This window comes from Schistocerca americana, unplaced genomic scaffold (assembly GCF_021461395.2).
Source record: "Schistocerca americana isolate TAMUIC-IGC-003095 unplaced genomic scaffold, iqSchAmer2.1 HiC_scaffold_918, whole genome shotgun sequence".
Lineage (NCBI taxonomy): Eukaryota > Metazoa > Arthropoda > Insecta > Orthoptera > Acrididae > Schistocerca > Schistocerca americana.
In genome coordinates, this window is record NW_025726695.1 from 42,501 (window position 1) to 50,842 (window position 8,342).

At 57.3% G+C, this 8,342-nt stretch overlaps 1 non-coding gene and 2 pseudogenes across 1 annotated transcript; all 3 read left to right on the forward strand.

Moving 5' to 3' along the window:
* The first annotated feature begins 2,731 nt into the window (after positions 1–2,731).
* LOC124592432 lies at positions 2,732–4,651 on the forward strand. The gene has a single exon (XR_006977416.1). It is a non-coding gene; the product is annotated as a small subunit ribosomal RNA (ribosomal RNA).
* A 355-nt stretch (positions 4,652–5,006) lies between these two features.
* On the forward strand, positions 5,007–5,163 carry LOC124592440 (annotated as a pseudogene).
* Positions 5,164–5,352: 189 nt separating this feature from the next.
* Positions 5,353–8,342, forward strand: LOC124592437 (annotated as a pseudogene; the record flags this gene model as incomplete).

Below are 8,342 nucleotides of genomic sequence, written 5' to 3' on the forward strand. Positions count from 1 at the left end.
CCTAACCTATGTTGCGCCTTAACCTAACCTATGTTGCGCCTTAACCTAACCTATGTTGCGCCTTAACCTAACCTAGTGCGCCCTTAGACCTAACCTATGTTGCGGCCGTAACCTAACCTATGTTGCGCCGTAACCTAACCTATGTTGCGCCATAACCTAACCTATGATTGCGCCTTAACCTAACCTATGTTTGCGCCTTAACCTAACCTATGTTGCGCCTTAACCTAACCTATGTTGCGCCGTAACCTAACCTATGTTGCGCCTTAACCTAACCTATGTTGCGCCTTAACCTAACCTATGTTGCGCCTTAACCTAACCTATGTTGCGCCTTAACCTAACCTATGTTGCGCCTTAACCTAACCTATGTTGCGCCTTAACCTAACCTATGTTGCGCCTTAACCTAACCTATGTTGCGCCTTAACCTACCTATGTTGCGCCTTAACCTAACCTATGTTGCGCCTTAACCTAACCTATGTTGCGCCGTAACCTAACCTATGTTGCGCCTTAACCTAACCTATGTTGCGCCTTAACCTAACCTATGTTGCGCCTTAACCTAACCTATGTTGCGCCTTAACCTAACCTATGTTGCGCCTTAACCTAACCTATGTTGCGCTTAACCCAACACACGTTGGGCCTTAACCCAACACACGTTGGGCCTTAACCCAACACACGTTGGGCCTTAACCCAACACACGTTGGGCCTTAACCAACACACGTTGGGCCTTAACCCAACACACGTTGGGCCTTAACCCAACACACGTTGGGCCTTAACCCAACACACGTTGGGCCTTAACCCAACACACGTTGGGCCTTAACCCAACACACGTTGGCCCTTAACCCAACACACGTTGGGCCTTAACCCAACACACGTTGGCCTTAACCCAACACACGTTGGGCCTTAACCCAACACACGTTGGGCCTTAACCCAACACCAACGTTGGGCCCTTAACCCAACACACGTTGGGCCTTAACCCAACACCCCCACGTTGGGCCCTTAACCCAACACACGTTAGGGCCTTAACCTGCTCTGTAATTGTCATACGACGCGTTAAATTAGTGTAGTGTTGCCTAACTGCAACCCCGCAATATAGTTTGCTACTCGCACTGCCCGGTCCCCAGAGTATCGCTTCATGTTAAACACCTTGCAGCTATACACTGTAATGCGGATGGCGGCAGGACGTACATGCTCAATGCCCTTCGCAGTTGTTCCATTGGCATTCGCATGGCGAAGCACAGCCTACGTTGTGGTACGGCTTGTGGCAACTGTCCGCTGATGTTGTACGTCCAAATCACACACTGTACCGCACATTGGTCCTCATGTACTGAATGATTACATCGTGGTACATGTGTGACCGTACCACGACTGCGCCAACAACGGCGAACCATACGGTCCAAATATTGTGCACTCAGCTACGTGTCGTCTCCCTATAAGAGCTGGATTGCAGTATGGTATGCCCGTGGGATGGCGATCAGCATGAGCCGTCTGTTGATGTAGTGGCGCGTGTTGTCAGACGTAGTCGTCTCTTCTCACACACCGTGATAGCATGGTGCACATGCGTTCCACATCTGCGACATGCGACAGAGGCCGGTTGACAGTCGTTCGCGCAATGGACATCGCATACGTACGGGGGCCACCTTCCACGTGTTCGCGAAGCGTGCACATTGTTGTTGCGTGTAATGTGGGCAGACATAGTGTGTCGTGACACCTGACACAGGCATGCAACAATCGTTGAATTTGCAAATGGCGATGGGACGTCTACGTTTGCTGGTGACGTTACGCAAATGAAGAACTGGTAAACCGTTGTGGTGCGGTTGTTCTCGCTAGAGGTGAATCAGTGATGGCGACGATCGGTTGAGCTACCAACCGGTTGTTTCAGCGATACCCACCATGCCCCACGAACGTGAATGGCATGTGGGTGTGAAGCGTTACGCGGCGGTGGCTGGGTGGGACCGTCCCCGGCCGGTGAGGGGGGGCCTTCCGGCGTGCTGGCCGCGCGGTGCGTGGGCGCACGCGCTACAGCCGGCTGGTGGTGGGCGGCCAGTGGCAGGCGCGCCGGCCGACGGAGGCGGCAGGCGGCGCAGCTGCGCGCCGGCGCACCCCTGCACGCGGCGCCGTGCGGCCAAAGTAGGTCCTCGCGGGCCCGGTGCGAAGCGCGGTGGACATCTGCAGTGTGCTGGTCCGATTGAGGACTGTGTGCGCTGAGGATGCGCCGCCGCCCCGGCGCTCGGCGCCGCGACGCCGTCTGCTGCTCGGTCGCCTCTGCGGTTCTCGCAGGTGGATTGTATCGCAGCTGTGCGGACGTGTTGGCGCGTGCGCTGTGCTGGGGAGAGTTCGCTTCGGCACCCAAGTGGGGCTTTTGTCCTTCTGTGGCGCTGGCGTTGGAGCTGCCGGCCACCGTAGGTGGCGCGTGTTGTCTCCCGCCGGCAATGCCACGACAGCACGCTCCCGGGCCTCTGTCGGCAAGCGGCAAGCTCAGTTGGGAGCAACGGGTGGTCGCACCTAAAGCGTCTACTCGCCAAACTCCGGGCGATTGCGCCTCTCTCGAACCCGACCAAGTACTTAGGACGGCGCTGCGCGCCGCCGGGGACCTGAGAGGGTTTCGAGGTGTATTGTGCAGGGGAGCTCAGCCTCCTCCTGTTTGCAGAATAATTGAGCGGACGCTTGCGTGTTCGCGCGGGCCCCCGGGACACACTCCCGGGCGGCCGGCTGCCTCAGCTCTAGTTGACGCAGCTCCCTGGTTGATCCTGCCAGTAGTCATATGCTTGTACTCAAAGATTAAGCCATGCATGTCTCAGTACAAGCCGCATTAAGGTGAAACCGCGAATGGCTCATTAAATCAGTTTATGGTTCCTTAGATCGTACCCACGTTACTTGGGATAACTGTGGTAATTCTAGAGCTAATACATGCAAACAGAGTCCCGACCAGAGATGGAAGGGACGCTTTTATTAGATCAAAACCAATCGGTCGGCTCGTCCGTCCGTTTGCCTTGGTGACTCTGAATAACTTTGGGCTGATCGCACGGTCCTCGTACCGGCGACGCATCTTTCAAATGTCTGCCTTATCAACTGTCGATGGTAGGTTCTGCGCCTACCATGGTTGTAACGGGTAACGGGGAATCAGGGTTCGATTCCGGAGAGGGAGCCTGAGAAACGGCTACCACATCCAGGAAGGCAGCAGGCGCGCAAATTACCCACTCCCCCGGCACGGGGAGGTAGTGACGAAAAATAACGATCGGGACTCATCCGAGGCCCCGTAATCGGAAATGAGTAACACTTTAAATCCTTAACGAGTATCTATTGGAGGGCAAGTCTGGTGCCAGCAGCCGCGGTAATTCCAGCTCCAATAGCGTATATTAAAGTTGTTGCGGTTAAAAAGCTCGTAGTTGGATTTGTGTCCCACGCTGTTGGTTCACCGCCCGTCGGTGTTTAACTGGCATGTATCGTGGGACGTCCTGGCCGGTGGGGCGAGCTGAAGGCGTGCGACGCGCCTCGTGCGTGCTCGTGCGTCCCGAGGCGGACCCCGTTGCAATCCTACCAGGGTGCTCTTGAGTGAGTGTCTCGGTGGGCGGCACGTTTACTTTGAACAAATTAGAGTGCTTAAAGCAGGCAAGCCCGCCTGAATACTGTGTGCATGGAATAATGGAATAGGACCTCGGTTCTATTTTGTTGGTTTTCGGAACCCGAGGTAATGATTAATAGGGACAGGCGGGGGCATTCGTATTGCGACGTTAGAGGTGAAATTCTTGGATCGTCGCAAGACGAACAGAAGCGAAAGCATTTGCCAAGTATGTTTTCATTAATCAAGAACGAAAGTTAGAGGTTCGAAGGCGATCAGATACCGCCCTAGTTCTAACCATAAACGATGCCAGCCAGCGATCCGCCGCAGTTCCTCCGATGACTCGGCGGGCAGCCCTCCGGGAAACCAAAGCTTTTGGGTTCCGGGGGAAGTATGGTTGCTAAAGCTGAAACTTAAAGGAATTGACGGAAGGGCACCACCAGGAGTGGAGCCTGCGGCCTTAATTTGACTCAACACGGGGAAACCTCACCAGGCCCCGGACACCGGAAGGATTGACAGATTGATAGCTCTTTCTTGATTCGGTGGGTGGTGGTGCATGGCCGTTCTTAGTTGGTGGAGCGATTTGTCTGGTTAATTCCGATAACGAACGAGACTCTAGCCTGCTAACTAGTCGCGTGACATCCTTCGTGCTGTCAGCGATTACTTTTCTTCTTAGAGGGACAGGCGGCTTCTAGCCGCACGAGATTGAGCAATAACAGGTCTGTGATGCCCCTTAGATGTTCTGGGCCGCACGCGCGCTACACTGAAGGAATCAGCGTGTCTTCCTAGGCCGAAAGGTCGGGGTAACCCGCTGAACCTCCTTCGTGCTAGGGATTGGGGCTTGCAATTGTTCCCCATGAACGAGGAATTCCCAGTAAGCCGCGAGTCATAAGCTCGCGTTGATTACGTCCCTGCCCTTTGTACACACCGCCCGTCGCTACTACCGATTGAATGATTTAGTGAGGTCTTCGGACTGGTACGCGGCATTGACTCTGTCGTTGCCGATGCTACCGGAAAGATGACCAAACTTGATCATTTAGAGGAAGTAAAAGTCGTAACAAGGTTTCCGTAGGTGAACCTGCGGAAGGATCATTACCGACTAGACTGCATGTCTTTCGATGTGCGTGTCGTGTCGCGCAACACGCTACCTGTACGGCTCGCAGTAGCCGTGCGCCGCGTGCGGAACCACGCGTGCTTCTCAAAACTAACGCCAATGTTGTGTGGTACGAGCGCTGAAGCGCTGGAGCGGCTGGCCTGCGGCACCTGGCGCCCTGGCGCCGGTTTTTGAATGACTTTCGCCCGACTGCCTGTCCGCTCCGGTGTGGAGCCGTACGACGCCCATCGGCCGTGAGGCCGTTGGACACAGAACGCTTGAACAGGGGCCCGCCACACGCCTACGCTCCCGCCTATGCAACTGTCTTGAAAGAGACAGTGTAAACTAAGAAAAGATCACCCAGGACGGTGGATCACTCGGCTCGTGGGTCGATGAAGAAACGCAGCAAATTGCGCGTCGGACATGTGAACTGCAGGACACATGAACATCGACGTTTCGAACGCACATTGCGGTCCATGGATTCCGTTCCCGGGCCACGTCTGGCTGAGGGTCGGCTACGTATACTGAAGCGCGCGGCGTTTGCCCCGCTTCGCAGACCTGGGAGCGTCGCGGCCGCCTGTGGGGCCGGCCGCGCCTCCTTAAACGTGCGATGCGCGCCCGTCGCCTGGCGGTTCGCATACCGGTACTTACTCGGTAGCGTGCACAGCCGGCTGGCGGTGTGGCGTGCGACACCTCGTACAACGACCCTCAGAGCAGGCGAGACTACCCGCTGAATTTAAGCATATTACTAAGCGGAGGAAAAGAAACTAACAAGGATTCCCCCAGTAGCGGCGAGCGAACAGGGAAGAGTCCAGCACCGAACCCCGCAGGCTGCCGCCTGTCGTGGCATGTGGTGTTTGGGAGGGTCCACTACCCCGACGCCTCGCGCCGAGCCCAAGTCCAACTTGAATGAGGCCACGGCCCGTAGAGGGTGCCAGGCCCGTAGCGGCCGGTGCGAGCGTCGGCGGGACCTCTCCTTCGAGTCGGGGTTGCTTGAGAGTGCAGCTCCAAGTGGGTGGTAAACTCCATCTGAGACTAAATATGACCACGAGACCGATAGCGAACAAGTACCGTGAGGGAAAGTTGAAAAGAACTTTGAAGAGAGAGTTCAAAAGTACGTGAAACCGTTCTGGGGTAAACGTGAGAAGTCCGAAAGGTCGAACGGGTGAGATTCACGCCCATCCGGCCACTGGCCTCCGCCCTCGGCAGATGGGGCCGGCCGCCCGCGCGGAGCAATCCGCGGCGGGGTCGTGTCCGGTTGCCTTTCCACTCGCCGCGGGGTGGGGCCGTTCCGGTGTGCGGTGGGCCGCACTTCTCCCCTAGTAGGGACGTCGCGACCCGCTGGGTGCCGGCCTACGGGCCCGGGTGCGCAGCCTGTCCTTCCGCGGGCCTCGGTTCGCGTCTGTTGGGCAGAGCCCCGGTGTCCTGGCTGGCTGCCCGGCGGTATATTCTGGAGGAGTCGATTCGCCCCTTTGGGCGCTCGGGCTCCCCGGCAAGCGCGGCGCGGTTCTTCCCGGATGACGGACCTACCTGGCCCGGCCCCGGACCCGCGCCGCTGTTGGCTCGGGATGCTCTCGGGCGGAATAATCGCTCCCGTCAGCGGCGCTTCAGCTTTGGACAATTTCACGACCCGTCTTGAAACACGGACCAAGGAGTCTAACATGTGCGCGAGTCATTGGGCCTGTACGAAACCTAAAGGCGTAATGAAAGTGAAGGTCTCGCCTTGCGCGGGCCGAGGGAGGATGGGGCTTCCCCGCCCTTCACGGGGCGGCGGCCTCCGCACTCCCGGGGCGTCTCGTCCTCATTGCGAGGTGAGGCGCACCTAGAGCGTACACGTTTGGACCCGAAAGATGGTGAACCTATGCCTGGCCAGGGACGAAGTCAGGGGAAAACCCTGATGGAGGTCCGTAGCGATTCTGACGTGCAAATCGATCGTCGGAGCTGGGTATAGGGGCGAAAGACTAATCGAACCATCTAGTAGCTGGTTCCCTCCGAAGTTTCCCTCAGGATAGCTGGTGCTCGTACGAGTCTCATCCGGTAAAGCGAATGATTAGAGGCCTTGGGGCCGAAACGACCTCAACCTATTCTCAAACTTTAAATGGGTGAGATCTCCGGCTTGCTTGATATGCTGAAGCCGCGAGCAAACGACTCGGATCGGAGTGCCAAGTGGGCCACTTTTGGTAAGCAGAACTGGCGCTGTGGGATGAACCAAACGCCGAGTTAAGGCGCCCCGAATCGACGCTCATGGGAAACCATGAAAGGCGTTGGTTGCTTAAGACAGCAGGACGGTGGCCATGGAAGGTCGGAATCCGCTAAGGAGTGTGTAACAACTCACCTGCCGAAGCAACTAGCCCTGAAAATGGATGGCGCTGAAGCGTCGTGCCTATACTCGGCCGTCAGTCTGGCAGTCATGGCCGGTCCTTGCGGCCGGCCGCGAAGCCCTGACGAGTAGGAGGGTCGCGGCGGTGGGCGCAGAAGGGTCTGGGCGTGAGCCTGCCTGGAGCCGCCGTCGGTGCAGATCTTGGTGGTAGTAGCAAATACTCCAGCGAGGCCTGGAGGGCTGACGCGGAGAAGGGTTTCGTGTGAACAGCCGTTGCACACGAGTCAGTCGATCCTAAGCCCTAGGAGAAATCCGATGTTGATGGGGGCCGTCATAGCATGATGCACTTTGTGCTGGCCCCCGTTGGGCGAAAGGGAATCCGGTTCCTATTCCGGAACCCGGCAGCGGAACCGATACAAGTCGGGCCCCTCTTTTAGAGATGCTCGTCGGGGTAACCCAAAAGGACCCGGAGACGCCGTCGGGAGATCGGGGAAGAGTTTTCTTTTCTGCATGAGCGTTCGAGTTCCCTGGAATCCTCTAGCAGGGAGATAGGGTTTGGAACGCGAAGAGCACCGCAGTTGCGGCGGTGTCCCGATCTTCCCCTCGGACCTTGAAAATCCGGGAGAGGGCCACGTGGAGGTGTCGCGCCGGTTCGTACCCATATCCGCAGCAGGTCTCCAAGGTGAAGAGCCTCTAGTCGATAGAATAATGTAGGTAAGGGAAGTCGGCAAATTGGATCCGTAACTTCGGGATAAGGATTGGCTCTGAGGATCGGGGCGTGTCGGGCTTGGTCGGGAAGTGGGTCAGCGCTAACGTGCCGGGCCTGGGCGAGGTGAGTGCCGTAGGGGTGCCGGTAAGTGCGGGCGTTTAGCGCGGGGCGTGGTCTGCTCTCGCCGTTGGTTGGCCTCGTGCTGGCCGGCGGTGCAGGATGCGCGCGCCTGCGCGGCGTTCGCGCCCCGGTGCTTCAACCTGCGTGCAGGATCCGAGCTCGGTCCCGTGCCTTGGCCTCCCACGGATCTTCCTTGCTGCGAGGCCGCGTCCGCCTTAGCGTGCTCCTCCGGGGGCGCGCGGGTGCGCGGATTCTCTTCGGCCGCCATTCAACGATCAACTCAGAACTGGCACGGACTGGGGAATCCGACTGTCTAATTAAAACAAAGCATTGCGATGGCCCTAGCGGGTGTTGACGCAATGTGATTTCTGCCCAGTGCTCTGAATGTCAACGTGAAGAAATTCAAGCAAGCGCGGGTAAACGGCGGGAGTAACTATGACTCTCTTAAGGTAGCCAAATGCCTCGTCATCTAATTAGTGACGCGCATGAATGGATTAACGAGATTCCCGCTGTCCCTATCTACTATCTAGCGAAACCACTGCCA